This window comes from Nesoenas mayeri, assembly GCF_963082525.1.
Source record: "Nesoenas mayeri genome assembly, chromosome: 1".
Lineage (NCBI taxonomy): Eukaryota > Metazoa > Chordata > Aves > Columbiformes > Columbidae > Nesoenas > Nesoenas mayeri.
Window position 1 is genome coordinate 176,534,691 of NC_137541.1, and position 17,232 is coordinate 176,551,922.

Below are 17,232 nucleotides of genomic sequence, written 5' to 3' on the forward strand. Positions count from 1 at the left end.
ATAAGGGACTCATTATTCCGAAGAATATGACTAATTATTTTGTTGGGGTTTTTTAATATTTGGAAACTTACCTCTCATGAGATGTGGTGTTTTTCTGATAGCTGTTGTTTGGTTGGGTTTTTTTCCCTTTGTTATATTTTTGTGTTCCTTTTAATGTCCAAGCAGAATGGCACAACAGGGTGTACATTATAGTATTCTAGTGACATACGCTGGTGATTATTAGATAGAAAACAGAGGACAGAATGCCAGCAACCTCCTAGACATTGCATTATTATTTCATAACCATAATTCATTCCCTGGAGTATTTCATCATGTTCATGAGCTCTTTAAAAGAAAAAAAAAAAAAAAAAAAAAATCCACAAGATTAGAAGAAAAATACCTGTAAAACTAAGATTCTTTTTTTTCAGTTAGGTAAAATGCAGTACTAAAACCAAATAAGCACTGATACTTTCAAAGTGATCATGATACTATTTTACAATTCCTGCAATTTTTTGTATAATTATATATTCTAGTAGAATATAATATTTGTCAATTTTTTAACGCTGTGCAAATCAGACAATATATATCCACAAGAGATAAAAACTAACAGAAATCTCAACTTTTAGAAAAATTGCATACTGAAATGAGGACCTGTCTTATTATACAAGGTGAATAGGATTTGTCTTCCTCAGTTTACCACAATTCCTTACAGGATCTTCCTTCAGGAGCTGATGTTAGATACTGGGCCATCAGATATGCCAAAATGGCCAGTGTGCTCATTCCCAGAATATAAAAACCTTGTTGTTCTGTGGGAAACAACAGAGTGAAGATTCTTTGGCTACCTCTACACGCTTGAATGCATTTGCTCCAAGAAGCCGTTCCTGGCCCCGGGCTTAATGATGCAACATCTCCTATCCACACTATTCAGTGTTGGACGACTTCCCATGCCCTCTGTAACTGGGTGACTACCTGCAGATTTCATAGCGATTGATCTTAGATTTCCCTTGGGATCTGCACCCTCAGACATTTTATTATCATTTTTGTTGCTGTTTTATATTGTGAGTTCTCAGTGGCTGAAAAAATGTGATGACTTTGCCAGAGCTCAGCTGTTGTCATTTCTTTTTTTAGAACATGAAATAGTCATATGTGTTTCTCTCAAAAAAAAACAAACAAAAAACCACAAAACAAACAAACAAACAACAAAAACACAACCAACCAAACAAATAAAACCACAAAAAAACACAAAACAAACAAACAACAAAAACCAAAAACAAACAAACAAGCAAACAAACAAAAACAGGGGAAAGCTGACTCAAATGGTCTTCTTTGACAACAATTGAAAAAGTCATTGCTGTAAGACATTTTTAATTAGGACAATGCAGTTATACAGTCTGTAGTACATGTGTGTTCCTAAGTCTCCCTGGGTAAAGAATTTGAAGGGCCTCTTATTTGCAACTGTAATTTTATAGAAAATGAAACGGAAGAAATATCATAGCAAGATTTTCTTTTTCCTGTGTTGGTAATTCTCAATGTTTATACCAATATCTCTGAATTTCTTTTGATCATTATATATAAAATGGCTATTTCTCAAAATACATATAGTGAGCACAGCTAAAAATGTATATACCTCCATCACAGTGCTTATTGTGTTCTCTACAGTCAGATTAAGAAGATCAAGTAGCATGATAAATGTAAGGGTTTGCTGGTACTATGTTCCGTTTCTACAATACTACTTCAATTTTTCACATACTCAGAGGCAGAGGTGGAAGATTTTGAAGACATATACTACCTAGGGATCTTACTATCTCATTTTTAAAGCATTATGGGTTGCTCAGAAAACCACAATGTTGGTTGTCTGTTTACAAGACCTTTTTTCACAAACTACTTTTTGCTGGAACTGGTATTTCTTAATGCATTGTTCTGTTTTTTCCAAGACCAAGGCAGAATTTCTCTCTAAACTTTCTCTTGGGAAACTCTCCAGTGATACTAGATACCTTCATCCCACTTAAGAGCAGCTCCAGTCTAGTCCTTGGGTCACAGCTTCAGTCTCTATGTCACTGAGATCATATTTCTTCCATCTGTATTCACAACTTTTTCCTTTATGAACAAAGTGGCTGAAGTTATTATAAGCCACTTAGGCATCTTTTATGATGGTATGAATAGAGGCCTTCAGCACCTCTAAGGAAAAACTTAAATGAGTGATACAGTCAAAAGTTATGTTCATTGACCTATTTAAGTTCTCTGAAGATTGATTAAAAGTGGTACTACTGTTCTTTATGTATGTCCAGAATGTGATAAATTTCCTTCACAAAGCAAGTCCCCCTACTGAATAGCTGGAAAGTGAATATTGCTATTAAAAATTACTGTAAAAAGCTGGATTTTTTTTTCCCTTGAGATTTTGGAGTAATTTTGACCTTTATGCACAACAAAGTCTATATATGAATTGTTTTGGGACATGAAGCACTCCAGAAAGGTGTAAACAGGAATGTTGAAACATAAACTTTCAGCAGTTTTGATTAAAGCAAATGTAGACATACTAAGATGACAGTTTTCACACATGAGAGGCAGAGGATCGCGCATAGAACATACCTTGTGCATTTTTTTTCTTTTCTTAACGTCAGGGAAAAAAAAACAGAGAAGAGTTGAGTATGAGGACAGGAAGAAAAAAGTAAGATTTTTGATTGCGTGAGGAAATAACTTGACAATAATGATATTACAATCACAGGATCAACACAAAATCACAGAATGTTAGGGACTGGAAGGAACGTCGAAAGATCATCTAGTCCAATCTCCCTGCTGGAGCAGGAACACCTAGATGAGGTTACAGAGGAAGACGTCTAGGCAGGTTTTGAATGTCTCCAGAGAAGGAGACTCAACAACCTCCGTGGGCAGCCTGTTCCAGTGTTCTGTTACCCTCACTATGAAGAGGTTTCTTCTCATGTTTAAGTGGAACCTCTTGTGTTCCAGCGTGTACCCATTGCAATATCTTAAATTTTCCAGTATCTGCTGAATTGATGTGCATGTATGTTCAAGTTTGTTTTCTCTATTTACTTTTTTTTTTTGTTTCTAATAAATTGCAGGAATTTAACTTTTTAAAGGAAAACAACCTTTGGACAATGCTTTTTTATAATACTTAGATAATAATAACCAAGTCTTAAGTATTTACCAGCGATTAAATATATTGGTTTAGCTGATAATGTTTTCCTCTTAAGCCTTAAAATCCGAACATCTTTAAAATTCCCATTATTTAGCATGTATAGCCTGTCATTCTCCTGTTTAACAGAAAATAAACTACATCTGATTAAAACCACTGTATCAAAGGACCCCATAGTAAATGATAAATAGTAAAGTCTATGCCCTATGAAAATTCTATGACAATGGTTTAGGAAGCATATACTATTATAAAGCCTATGTGAAAAGAAACATTTCATATCCTGCTTTTACATGTGCCGCAGATTTTCAGTTTCTTTTTGAAAGTGCCCTTGACTCTCATTCTTTGATAAGACAAGGGAAAATGTAGACAGAGTTAGCAAAAACAAACAAACAAAACAACAACAACACTCTTCATGTGTCCCATGTTATGAAATTTGTAGATACAGACAGTTCCAATAAACAGGAAATTTTACATATATTCACATAAATAGTCCTACTTCAGAGAGAAAATATTTAACAACCGGATTCATAAAAATTAAGGCGAAGAACAGACTGATTAAGAAGCCTCTGGTTAGCATCCCAGCTATTATTATATGTTCAGCTGCTGTACTGGTTGTCATTGAACTTATTAGCCTTTTGATTAAGTCATAAATAAACCCTCTAAGGATTTCTCATAGATCTCAGACTGTTCTTTTCTAACATTCTCTCATTGTCTATGCATTCCTTCATTGATTATATGGGAAATCTCTGGCAACTATACTTAAAGTATCTCAATTTACAGCTGAGAGGTAGGTAGAGTTAATGAATATTCTAATGACTGCAGGTCATCAGGCACACAATGATCTTGGTACTTCACTGGAAAGTTTAGCAGTTGTTCAGAAAGTTCTTTAGGAAAGACTTTTTGTTGTTGCTGTTGTTGTTTCTGTGTTTTAGGACACTAACCTGTTAGCATACAAATATATCATTTCTGTTCTTATAAGAAAGAACTCCATTACATGAAATTGCCTGCTTACTTTCAACAGCCATTAATAAATTATAAAATATTAGAGCAAGACTTGGTTTGAAGAAAGTATTCAGCAGCCAAATGACATATAGTTTTCTATAATATCATGGCTAATGACTAAGATTACAGATTGCAGATGTAAACAAAATATCCAACACAGTAATAAAAACAATTAGATTGTTCAGCCTTGAAAATAGTCAGAGCACAGAGAAATAATGCAACATAGTGCAAGACAAAATCTGCAAAGGCATTTTGGCAGTGAGTTCACATAGATTCAAGAAGGAAATAAACACTCAATATCCTTTAATACTTAAATCATTGAATATTTAATAACACAGCTCTGGCTTGTAATAGCTGTTACTAAGATCCTGTGCAGCCTTTACTTGAACAAATTCCAATTATAATAAATAGGAAATTTATTTCAATAAACTAAGTAAAGACCTCATCAGTTTGCAAAGGATAAGAGAATTCAATCTCCAATAAAAGCAGCTAATTCACCTGAGGAACGAAACAATCTCAAACACAAAACAACATAAAGAAATGTAAACAGACAAATCAATATTCAGTAAAAAGTGGAGAATTAAAAAAACAAAACAAAACAAAACAGTGGTGCCTACAGATCTTTGTGGGTATTGAAGAACTAATGCAGGATCAATGCACTGACACAGGATGGAAAAAGTTAACAGCCTAACCTGAGAGGGAAATACATGTGGTCCATGTAGTAACGGAGCAGCTGCCATGTTGCAGACATCTAAGTATTCTTATTCCATGGGTGCTTAGACAAGAATAAGTCTTTTCTAGACTTCTACAAATTAATATGAAGAATTATTAGGGTGAGAAAAAGATAAAGATTAAAACATGAATGAGTTATATCACTTGTTATTGTCTATACATATCAGTTAGTATTACCTATGTATGTGTGGTTTATTACACATTTAATACTGTATTTCAGACAAAAGAAGACATATTCTGCTTTGAGGATAACAGAGTAATACTGAGTGCATACATGTATAAAATGTAACAGGGAAGAATCAAACGATCATATAGAATGATGCAAAATATTATAACCAAATTATAAGAGATCAAACATACATAATTTTAAATAAGCTTATAGAAGAAATCCTCAGCAGGTGTGAAATGCCAGTTCTCCATTAGCTTCAGTGGTACTTGTAAGGTCTGTCAGTTAATACTGAGTTTTCCTATGTAGCTTACAAGATCATCTGTTGGGGCTGAACAGAACTTTGAGGCGAAGCTCCATCTAAGTTCATACAGTAAAAAAAAAAAAAAAAAATTAACCTGTCTTTATGTGGTCATTTAAACACCCTCTTTTAAAAGAAAAAAAAAAAAAAAAAAAAAAAAAAAGAGAGAGAGAAAAAGAAAAAGAAAAAGAAAAGGAAAAAAGAAAGAGAAAAAGAAAAGGAAAAAAGAAAGAGAAAAAGAGAAAGAAAAAGAAAAAGAAAAAGAAAAAGAAAAAGAAAAAGAAAAAGAAAAAGAAAAAGAAAAAGAAAAAGAAAAAGAAAAAGAAAAAGAAAAAGAAAAAGAAAAAGAAAGAAAAAGAAAAAGAAAAAAATTCAGCTGCATCTTAGGATGGGATGAATAGGCATCTGGAATTACTCATAGATCTCTTTATTGTCTATAAATGAAGTAAAGATAATTAGTCTAGATTAGATTACAATTCAGTTAGTTCAATATAGGTGTAGAGTGACACTGACACATTATTTAGGATATCCACAGGAAGCTGACAGAACATGACCAATGATAGGACTGTATCTTCTGGAGTGGAAGCAGGAGATGCGACAAGATACTGTCCGACATCCCGAGTAGCACTGTGTATCTCCATATGGCAGCAAATCAGCCCCTAGATGCCTCGTTTTTACATAGTTAGGGCTCACTTCAGCTACCCATAGGTGACTAATGCCATTTGAAATGCCCCAGTTATGCAACACATCCACATGATGATGAAAATATAACACCAGACCTACAGGCACTGTAAGCCTACATATGAGAAACTGAATTGTTGCTGTTTACTTTAACACAGTGAAAGTGTTCAACAATATACATTCAAATCTTTTTCTAGGGTAAATCGTTCTAGCTCTACTCACTTTGTGTATTTTATCAACTGAATGTCAGTTCAAAACCTAGTACAGAGTTTAGATAATAACCTTGGAACCCTATGGGCTGTCAGCCTTTTGCATCTTTCATTTACATGAACACAGGCATGCTTTTGTTACTTTATGAATTGAAGTAGCAACATGTTACAGCTACATGAATAGCTCAGATTCATATATGTTGTTAATGATGTAATTTCTCTGTGTATAAGTAATCCTGAAACTAAACTTAAGTTCTGTCCAACACTTTCAGTATTCAGAACTTATGAAGAATCAATTTGTGACTTTTACAGACATTCCTCAAAGTCTTCAGTGACAAAACAAAGAATTGTAATCTCTGTAGTATAAATTACATTTTTCTTAATAGGTCTCAGCAGTGTTCAAGAACTTCCCATAAAACACCTTTAACTTTGTATTCAGAAAAGTGTATCTGTTACTTTTCTGCAGTATATAGGCTCAGCTGCATCACCAATCAGAAACACATATTCTGGGATCTTCTGTAGTTTCAGTTATGATTAGAAAAATCATGTTTCCATGGAAATAAGATCAGGGGTTTTCTACCCATTCTGAAACATCATTCTTACTTTAAAATGGGTTTATTATTTTAGTAATTTGTACAGGCTGCCTTTAAATGAAAGATAATACCATGACGACAGGCAGGGATATGAGTACAGGAAAATGTAAAGGAGTTTCTGCATCGATTATGCATTTTTTAGCTATCATTTCAGGAAATAGATCCCAGTTTCTTAACACTTTTAATTAGTTTTAATTGTGAATATGCATTTCAACCTCAGTATTGACTGTGGATTCTTTTCAATATTTGCAGTCTAATACTGCTTAGATGATTTGCCATACACCTTAAGTTTTATATTTTCTCTCCATTTGCTGTAAGATAAAACATTGCTTTCTATATTATAGGTGGTAGAGGCTCTGACTCAGGCTGAGACAGATAATAATGACTGGAGAATGAAACCGTCTCTTTCCTTCCATTTCACAAGACTGATAACTACCTAATAGTGAGAAAAGTGTAACCCACACTATGGATGGAAAAAACATAACCTATGGAAATAATACAGTTCAGTTACTTTATGTAAAATTTTCTCTTCTTACAATCACACGCAAAATTGGTTTGACATTCATATGTGCGACACGTGAAGGACATGGTGATGTGTTTTATTTCATGTGATTACTTATATTTCTGTTAATTTAGAATGATTATAGAAACATTTCAATTTCTTTCCAGAAAAGCAGAATTCACTTTACACTTTATTTAGGCTACACTTTTCCGAAGCTTTGATGCTTGATTCCTGAATAATTTTCTAATTGGCACATTTTTTAGTACCTTGGTTTTTTCTTTTATTCTTTTTGCAATATTGTTAGAGTTAATGACAATAATAGTTAATATTAGCTCATATAGTTAATATTAGTTCATTAACATTAGTTCATTAACATTAGTTCATTAGTTAATATAGTTAATAACTAGTTCACGTTCTCACTTTTGAAGGTTCTGAATTTCTATGCAGAAAAATCTGCTCACTGCAGATAACAAAGTCACTAAAAACATTCTGCTGTACCCAATCCAGTACTGCTCTATGTGCAAGATGAATACTAAAAGCACCATTAGCAGAAGAGACAGAGAATTACCAATCACTTATTGATGATTATGTAATTAATTAAGTAGTTGCCTCACATTAACATTTTCAATTTGAGTGTACATTTTCTGTTATGTATCAAAAAACAAATATTTGTTGAACTGGAGGACCAAATTGAGCTGCTTTCTTAAGTACTTTCTAACCAGGGAGTTGCAGAAAATGAGAAACAAGCATTCGCAGTGCATGGTTTTGGCCTGCGTTCATGACTCACGATCATGCTACGCTTCTTGTACTGCAAAGGAACAGCACGTACTTTACCATGCACAAGAGACTACTGTCTTCATGTCTGTGTTAAAGCTTGTTTCTACTGTTATGGATAAAATGAACCACAAACTATTTTAAGTGTCAAGGACATATTAAGAACAGAAATAAGCTTATATATTAAAGAGTTTGGATTTTACTTCACAAAAAGAATAGCTGATTTATGTATGTGTTTATTTCTGCTTTTTGAACCTTTACATAATATATCATTGCATACTTAACTAAGCCTCCTATCCACAGTGCTTTCTCTGGAAAACACTGGTAACAAGAACATTCTACAAGTTTTCAAATGAGAAGTTCCCTCTATAAAATCTTGTGCCAATAGGGTAAGCATCACAGATTTCCCTCAAACGTCTTTCCTATTGGTCTTACAAAAAGACAACAGAAATGCACAGTTGTCTCTTCTGTTTATATCCCAGTGTTGTTACTTCACTATTCTGTAGCTTAAGAAAAACATCGTGATTGGGAAGGAGAGGCTGCGGGGGGAGGGGAACCGTGTGTGGTGTATTTCAAAAGCGTTGTGAAGTGTAATTAATGTATATTAACTTCTGTATTATTGATTAAAGAGAAAATAGAACTTCATTCCAACGCATTCACACACAATAAGCCCTAAGAAACCTCAACACAGGAATACAACCAAAACCATCAATGATTGTCTACTTCTGCACTTTCAACTCTGACTTGACATCAAGACAAAGCTCCCTCTATAATAAACAGAAATGTTTCCCTGCCACATTTATAACCTCCTAGAAAAATTGCCTGAGGTCTCAAAGGTTTAAGGTTTTTTCTGTAATAAACAATTTAAATAATCCTGTTAACTTAATAAACTAATAAAAACTAATGAAGACTCCTTTATGTAACTTTAGATAGAAAGCTATTCTTTATGCTTTTTTACACCAATAATATAATGTATTCTCTCCTCAGACAGTTATGAATATACCTGTACCTAGCAATCACTACTGGCAAATGGAAGTCTAAGAGAAGGCAATGAATCCAACTACTCATGACGGAGTACTTATCAAAGTAAAATACAGATGAGGGTGGAGCGGGTAAAGCTGATGTATTAGAAATGCCTCTACGATTGCAACTCAGGGAAAAGGTCTTCTAATCCAAGCACGCATTTTTTAAATAAATAAAATAACATGTTCAGATCAGTGGGCATGCTGTCAACAAACATCACTCGTGAAGGCCCACTTACCTCCAACTGCCCATCTCTCTTCTAGCCAACTCTAATTTCTTGCTCACATTTCCACACAACATATTGCTGTGTCTTCATCAGATTCCCCTTCTTCATGCTTCTTGCTACACACATCCTTCTCATTAAACTAAATGATATTCCTGGGCACAGGGTGATATTAGAAGGAGACAGACCAGATAGCTCTGATGTCTTTTTTTTTTTTTTTTTTTTTGCCTCCTTCAGTCAACAAAAAATAAATCTTACGTATCTTTTTGGTTTACTTCTTTGCTTTTATTTTTCCTTTTTCTTTAATTTAGAAGTACACTTGTGATCACAATGTCAGCAAATGAAAGTGTTAAGATTGCAAACAAGCTAACTTCTTTATGTTGCACATTGTCCTTCATAATTCTTTCTTTTCACATAGTCTTCAGATGCTACTCAGAAAGGCACAGGTTTCACAAGCACACTGTGTCCTATCTACCATCCCATGAGCATATTCTGAATACACCAGTGTGTGAAATGACAATAGGGGCTTGTGTTTAAACTGTTAAACTGAGCCACTCATTGATGTATTCCAAGGTGTCTAGAGACGTTCTCAGCTGACCAGTCATAGGTATCTCCCTTGCAATGAAATGTAGAGACAATGAGACCTAGAAAGTATTGAGTGCATTTACTCAGTTTTCAGTGGCTACCTGAAGTTCACTTTTTGTCTCTGATACAAAGCTGCAATTAAGAGAGAGTGCTAGCTTTCCTCTTTCCAAGATATCCTGGGTTTGTGAAAAGGAAGTTCTCTGACAGTCATCCCTCTGTGGTGCCCCATGAGAGGTATATAGAAGCTTAGAGCCTTTCAACACCTTCATTGGCTTCTCAGATTCCATAATGCCCTATGCTAAGGGCTGTATAAAGTCATGACACAAATCTCAGTTATCAAAACAAAAATATGGGCAAAATACATATAGCCTTTTGTAGCTGATGCTTTTTGCTTCAGATAATCCTCTCCCCATGTTGTGCACTGGTATCAGAGTGTCAGCATGTGCCACTAACATTTTTACTATGTATGTGCTCACTTGTATTACACACAGTCAAAATCATTAGATTCAGTTCTTGGCAGGGACCATAATGGAAGTAACTGTGATACCCTGTTATAAGGCAGAGATTGATCCTTATTTAGAGTCTCAGAGGAACTAATGTGGTAGAACAGTAGAAAGAAGGAAAAGAAGAAAATTGTACAGACCTCTAACACAGAGAAATCTAGGACAAGTCCTGTGAATCTAATAAAGCTACTGCAGTGTTGCATTGCAGAGAACAATTCTGAATCAGTATCTTGTAAAGGAAAAGGGTTATAGGGAAAGGAACTGAAGACAGAAAATATTCATGTAAAGTAACAGGTTTACACTACTTCTATTTGTTTAATTTTTTCCCTTCAGGCCATTTCAGAATAAGAATCAGAACATGCTTTCTTTGTGCAATTTAGTACTTCTAAAACCTTTCACACCCATCCATTGAAACCATGACTAGTATGCACTTCTATTTCTATTGTTTAATTTATTCTAAAAAGTCTCAAAAATATTACAATGTCAACAGCACAGAGTGCACTCATAATGAAAGGATTAAAAGCTACTCTCACGACAGGACCTGAGGAGTCTGAGCTACTCTTTTCATTTGTCACATTATCAATGGAAACACATCTGTTAATTACTGCTTTTCAGCTGAGCCCATCATTACCTCTGTGAGTGCTGCTCTTCCATCCCATGGAAAGCTAAACTGCCTTGCTAAATTTCAGGTGAGCCAAACTAAGCTCTGCCTTGCACTGAGCCAGAAGGGGTTAGTATTCTGCAAATCACAAAGCTGCCTCAGCTGAAAGGCAACAGTTTGCACCATCACCAAACAGGTGAGACAGGTGAGTCACTGGTTTGTGCAAGCCTTAAGACAGATGTAAGAGCAGCACACGGCAACCTCCAAGGTTGAAGACTGAGGTGAAAGCTTATGTTAAATCTTGAGTATGAAAAATCCTTTCTGGTTGAACATATTCTGGGACTTTGGGTTTATCACGCTTTTTAAAGATATTATCAGAAAGATTATATTCTCTGTTTCATATAATAAAGATATCAAAATAAGGTGTAAACGGTGAAGAATCAAGATCTTGAAACTGTTTGATTTGAGCAATAACCAAAGGATTAGACACCATGAAATTTTTTAAATTAAATAAAATTATTCAACAGCTACTTTAACAATAAGAGATTTAAAAGAATCCAAGGTAGCATGCTGCTATTGGTAAAAATATATCACCTTTCATTATAAACTGTGATTTCAAGGGTTCATAGCACATTTAAAAATTTACTTGAAGCTGGCATAAAAATTAAGTACAAGAGCATATATGAGGGGAAAAACACAATAGAAACAATATTTTGCCTATTTCTGAGTTATATACACCAAGAAAAAAAAAAAAATAAATAGCAGCTTATCACTGAGAATGAAAGGAAACCGTGACACTAACTGTAGTCCATTTACTGTAAAGCCTACCATTTCTACATGCAGATTTGCACAGTTATTGGATACCTAAGCAAAGTCTTCCTCTTTTAGCTGAATTTTTCAAGGATGAGCCTTTGGGCATCTCTGAGAAGGACACAGGAGGAAGCTAATGAGACAGAAGCTTTATTTTTTGCAGTTATATATTCTGTGTGAATATGGCTGGTTTTTTCCATGAAAATTTTACAGGGAGGTTTAGTATGCAGACAAACAGTAAACATATGTGGTAGCTACACTGTTAAATATAAAAACTAATAGCTTCAGTCTGCTGAAAACCACCCAAATAAACCTAATAAAAGTGCTGATCCTTAACCAAGTCTTAATTCATCCAGTGTTCTTGGCACACTAGAGGTTTTCAATAACACTTATTCCATATGTTCATTTGGTGAACCTCTGAGGAAGGTAACTAGTAGAAATCTCAGATGCAATTATTTTATCATCCATACACAAAATGTTATTTAAATAGCATCTGAAGCCCGGCTATTTGCCATGTGCAGTTGAGTTTATAATTACTATATTTCCTTGTTAGACCAAATTATGGATTTACTTTCCATTTGGGTAGATCCTGCAGTTAAATTATTTTAACAACCAGATTTAATTCAAACCAGAGGAGGGAATATTTTAATATAATTTCTTGAAAAGAGTCCGTAAATGTAACAAAAGGTCCTCTACTGCTGTTGTTGACTTAAATGGAAGTAAATTAAAATAAGATATTGGCATGTATGCCCAATTACCTGTAAGCTAAAGCCTGTCCTTCTAATCAGTTCTGCATAGATGGGTTTTGGCATCTTTTAAGGAACTCTATTGATTTTAGAGGAGACTCAAACAAATTATCAACCCGACAATGCACTGAGTAAGGTATTTAGATAAATTTGTAACACATTCTATGGTAACAATGTTAGAAAAACCATGACAGGCATTTAAGAAATAACTGGTTTAACTACCCTAAAAACTGCTTATTCTGTTATAGAATTGTAATTTAATATAATTATTACACACTATTATATTTTAAATTACTGTTATCCTTTAAAGATCTGCAATTCTTGAAGAAACTACAGTGCTTTATTAATTATTATTGTTAGTTAGCTACCAGATTTCTGTCAAAAAGTCAATTTACCTAACTGCTGGTAAAGGCCAGTTTTTACAAATTTTCTTTTAAATGCTTCCTACTAATTTTCCATTTTTTTTTTTTGTATACACTTATCTTCGAAGAGTCTGTACCAATCTAATCAATCCTATTTGACAATCTTTAATCAAAGCAAAATAACTAACAAGATCATTTCAGAACATCCTATAAAGTTTATTGAACATGCCTTGAGCATTAGAGACAAAATGTAGTGTTTGGAAGACAAATTAGAGAGAGTCTATTTCAAACTTTTGCAGATTCACCTGTTAACTGAGCATGTTGTAATTTCTTTGATTCATATCAGAACAGAGCTGAGAAAGTTGTGATTCAGAGATTTCTGCCAGTCAAGTCTATCCAAAAGCTTCAGACAGACACTGAATATCTGAAGAGCAATCTGAGATCTATTTTTTTCATCTTTTCTATTTCCATTTTTTGTCCCTGTCACCAGTTTCAAGAGAGTTTGCAAATTTTCATCATCCACTGTTTTGATGACATAATATTTAGTGTCTCTCCAAATCACCCATAAAGCCTTTACATGCTCAATATACTAAGGCTGATTAATGACTCTTCTTCTGTACCACTGTACCTATCTGAAAGCATCACCCTTTAGGACTTCACTTATATTTTTGGATTGGACTCAATATACATGACACACTGAGTTAATAATTTCAGTAACAGAGGTTGTCTCTATATACTGTTTTCTCTTCTTTCATGAATGCTGTAAATGTTCTTTATTCTTGTAATTAATATGTTGAGTGGATTTCTTGTGATTGATACTGTTCATGGACTGATATTGTTCATTGACCATAGTTATTGCTTCTTGAAATAACATCAAATCTTAAATGAAACAGAATGTGTCAAGATTTTCTGTCTTGTAACAAGCATTCTTAATAAAGCCAGAATGCCTTTAGTTAGAAATCTATTGGAATATTGAAGGGCATTTTAATTCTCTAGCAGAGTCTAGCTGTCACCATTTCTATGGGATAAATAGACATCTGAATCAATCATAATGTTCTGAATACCATGATGAGTACTGAGTGCGATTTCAGGTGAAAACTGGTCTAGGCTGTTCAGAGGTTTATCTCACAAGTGATCTCAAATGAAATGTGCCTTTTGCAACAGTTGAGTAAGGGGACAGATTTCAACTGTTGTCATTAAAAAATCTGTCATATTTTGGCAGATATTTTTCATGTTTTACCATTAATTCTGAATTGTTCCATTTGGAGGTCTAAATATGGGAGTTGTAACTTTCAAGAACAGATGTAAAATGTGTCTTTGCTCTGGTATTGCCTTAACAATGTCTCCACTATCCATTCAAGTCCTGATATTTAGCTCTTTCGGAAAGTGCAGTTCCTTCACTGATCAGAGCATTTATTTTTAATCTTATATATATATATATATATATATATTACAACTCTACCATGAGAGGAATCTCATGTAGTCACCACAACTGTAAGATGTATCATCTGAAAGCCAAATTATGCTCTTTAATTATATACATCTAAGAGAAATAATGGGTTCTAGAGATATGAACTTTAGGATAGGCCCCCATCCATCAACTCTACCTCATTATAAATTACATAATATTCCTGATATATGTACTTCTGTGAACTTTGCATACACCTTTTCACCCTAAGTCCATGTTCTCTAATACAATGAGCCGTACAACTGAAACTGTATTCTTGAGCCATTCAAGTGCAGTTTACAGAAAACCATAGAGTGTTAAATAACAAATACAAGGTTGTATGATCAGCTTCTATTATGCCCTTTGACAAACTTAAATTCCACATGCAAAACAAAACTTTGTAGCCACACTTTCTCAATTTATTTCCAAGTGTTGATAGAATAGTGCACAGACTAGGTCCTGAGAAAACTTGTCATTTTTCAACAGTGAAAACCTCAAGGCAATAATTTTGGGACATGCCAGAATGTCATGAACATTTGGTTGCATCAAAAGGTAAATATGTTTCATGTGAAAATAAAACACATTGATGTTTGACTTAGAGTTCTGAGAATATTATAGTCCCACTAAGTTACTTTCCTTTCAGCTACAGTATAAATAATAAATTCAAAGAGATAAAATGATGAATGTTATGGTCATGAACTTCGCAGAAATACCTGTAGATAAGTACATTACATTTAGAGTAAACACGTTAATTTTTTACTTTATAGATTACCTTTTACTGCTTATAAAATCACTGAAAAAGAAAATAAATTATTCTTCTAAAGTACTACTTATAGAAACTCATGCAAACCACGCAAAGTCTAATATTTAAACATGATGTTTGCTTTCTGTGAAAAATGACTTGAAGCTGAAATACTTTGTTATTACATTATAATCGTTTCCCTGGCATACAATTAAAACAATACTACTTGTGATACAAGAAGAAGTTGAAAACGCCTAGTTATGCATCAAAGTATGGGAGCAAACATCAATACAGACTTACAGCATATTAGATAAATTCCAAGCCAATAGAATCTTAGTGTAAAAGGTAGTTGTCATTATAGTGTTATTTCAGGATTCAGGTGTTGAATGGACAAAATTAAAAGAAATCCCTATTTATGGCTTCACAACAGAATGTACTCAACTGAGAACCAATGTCCAAACACAGCATGTGAAAGATGGGGTTGCAGCCCTTCCCTGAACTGTTTTACATCTAGTCCCTGAATTCCCTTCTGACCCTTTTTTTAGTTAATAGTTCAGAAATATACATATTTCAAGAGAGAGAAGGCAAGTGCTTAGTATGCACCTTAAACTCAGCTTGGAAGCCTAAGTATAGCACTGTGCCAGAAAATAATTCTGATCTGTGCTTGAGTTTCATAAAGTTATTGGCACAAGTTCCCTGAAGGATATACTGCACATCTTTGGAAGCCCTGTCAGTTTATTTGGGATGAGTGTCAAGGCTTACCAAAGATCTTTTGGGATCCAGAATAAAGGGTATTCCTATGCCTAGACTGCATAAAGGACTCAACTAGCTATCTACATGGAGAGTGTCCCTACCACATGACACTAGCTCAAAACCTAGCTGGCATAACCATCTTCTACAGAACAATGCTGTAATTAGGGAATTTTCTCAGAATTTTAGCAAAATTGAACCTAAGGAGGCTTTTCTGTACAACCTTGTCTTCCCAGAACACTATTATAAGCAACAGCCAAAAAAAAAAAAAAAAAAACAACACACCACAGAAACTCAAAGAGCAAAAAACCTTTCCTGTGTCAGAATGCTCCGTTCTGATGAAAATGTGCCACACTTCTGCCAAGACTGAAAATGTGTTGATGCAGAACAGGTGAAGCTGCCTTGGTAACCTAGTGTGTATGCAGTGCTTTGAAATACTTTCTTATTATATTATTTTATCATTATGAAAATGTACTCCTGTATGACAAAATCTGGAAAATTAGAGAACACAAGTCATTCCAGTTCTCTTCTGTCTCGGATTCTTTCCTGGGACTGCAAACAAAAGTTGATGAGAAATAAAAGCTCAGTTCTCAAGATCGTTCATATTTTTGAGGTGAACACAAATGCACAGATTTCAGTCTGGGAAACAACTTGTAAAAGTAGCCTACTTTCTACTAAATATTTGAATGTTCCACAGGCCATTGAATGGACTACACACATGCAGTGCTGAAATAAACACTGTCTAACAGAAGTTTTTTAAAAAGTTTGCAATTTGCAGAAGATAGCTGCAGCAGTTATAGCTTAGAAAAATACCATCAATGCATTTTACTTCAAGAAAAACAGTTAAGAAAGCTCTTGAAGTGCATCATAACACAGCTAAAGTAGCTCTGCGGAGAAACTGTGTGCTTGTGCAAATTTAAATAATCCTTGCTTCCTGATTGTCTCTTGGTCTGGTTTGATTTCTGATGCAAAGTAGAGGTGGTTTAGCGTTATTTTAATTGATATTAACAACTAAGCTCCCCTCTATCAAATTGTTCCCATTTTACGGAAGATGTCAGATTATAGCAGTAAACCCCCATGTGTACTTCCATTGTCTCCTATAACACTCCTGACAAGAGCAAACTAGGAGTTATGCAGGAAAAGGTGTTTTGATTTTACATTGTCAACATTTTTACAAAGGGGAAATTCTGAGATAATTAGGTAAGGAACTACTGCAGCACTGCAAAGGCACAGAAGAACCTGACAGGGCCTTGATGTGTATTCTTCAGGGAAATCTTCTGGGTATGTTTGAAGCTTGTGTGTTAATTATTTTCAAATAGCTTGGATTTTTGCCCAAAGTCAGGGATG